Here is a 1,568-nt window from a genome sequence, read left to right as displayed (position 1 = left end):
GTTCCGCCTACCTGGCAGGCGCGGGGGTGGGGGCGGCTCTGCCCCTCAGCAGGCCGCTGGGCCTGCTCTGTGGGTGGTCACAGTTCCCTCTACCTTGCCGGCGCAGGGGGAGGGGGCGGCTCTCTGTTTATTTGTTTTTATGTGGTGCTGAGAATCGAACCCAGTGCCTCACACATGGCAGGCAAGCACTCTGAGCTACAGCCTCAGCCCAAGAATTCTTATTTTTCTTTATTTGCCTTGTTTTTTTTTTTTTTCCTTTTCTGACACTAGTTGTTGCAACTGGTGTAGATCATACTAACATAAGCAATGAGATAGATGGGATCCTTTGGCCTTGTTGCTTTCAACTCTTTTACTAAATTAAATGGTGATCTTTGGGCTCCGTATTTAGTGTTGATTTGGTCCATGTTCTATGGTTTGGATGTGATTTGTCCACAGAGGTTTGTGAGCTGGTCTTCAAGGTGGAAATGGTAGGCCTTTGAAGAGGTGGAGCCTAGTGGGAGATCCTGAGATCATGGGGAATATGCCCTCCAAAGGGGTTGTGGGAAAACAGCCTCTCTGGCTTCCTGTTTGGATGTTTTATTTCTTCCTCCCACATGCACTCCCACCACTGACATCCACCATGAGGTGACTTAGCCAAAGATGGCCTTCACAAGAGTCAATGCCATGCTGTTTGGACTTTCAGATTTCCAAACTAGGATCTAAAGAAACATCTTTTCTTTATAAAGCTTTTCTGCTTCCGTTATTTCATTGTAGTAATTAGAAATAAACTAAAATAGCATAAATAATCTTTATTAATATATTTTTAGGGTTTTAGATATTTTTAAAGTTTTATCAGTGAATGGATTTTGAATATTATTGGATTTCTTTACACTGTCTTGTATTTGTTTGGTACCAGGGATTGAACCCAGGGGGCACTTAACCCCTGAGCTACATCCCAGCCCTTTTTTATATTTTATTTAGAGGCAGGGTCTTGCTGAGTTGCTCAGGGTCTCATTAAATTGCTGAGGCCGGCTTTGAACTCCAAATCCTCCTGCCTCAGCCTCCCTAATCGCTGGGAATACAGGTGTGCCTCACCACGCCTGGCTCTTCACACTGTCTTTTAACTGATAATATGTAACAGATTATTCTGTGGATACTGTGATGAAGTAGCCAATATCCACACCATATGTTTTGATACAATGGGAATAATAATACCATCCTGTGTGAGGGCTGGAGAAAACAGGCCAGCAGTGCACTTGGGGGGATTGTTTGCATGGTTAATGCCAGTTAAAGATTTCTATTGACTTCTTGGATTCTGCTCAGTGTAGAGTACTGAGCTGGCTCTGCCCCAGGCATCTTAGCACAATTGTTTGTGCCTGTGCCTGTGCCCATGCCTGCTTAGGTATTACATTTGAATTTCCCTTTCCTGGTTTGGCACATCTCTGGGTCCTTGGGTTCCTTACCTTCCTTCCTCCTTGGCTCTGAGTTGGCTTTTCTAGACTCTGGCTACTGGTCTGGTCATTCTGGGGTTCACTCCTCTGCACACCCTTTGCTCCCAGAGCTCTTCCAGAGATTTTCACTGTGGCATC

This window comes from Marmota marmota, unplaced genomic scaffold, assembly GCF_001458135.2.
Source record: "Marmota marmota marmota unplaced genomic scaffold, marMar, whole genome shotgun sequence".
NCBI classification, from domain to species: Eukaryota; Metazoa; Chordata; class Mammalia; order Rodentia; family Sciuridae; genus Marmota; species Marmota marmota.
The sequence above is the reverse complement of the archived record's forward strand: the minus strand, read 5'-3'. Positions refer to the sequence as shown.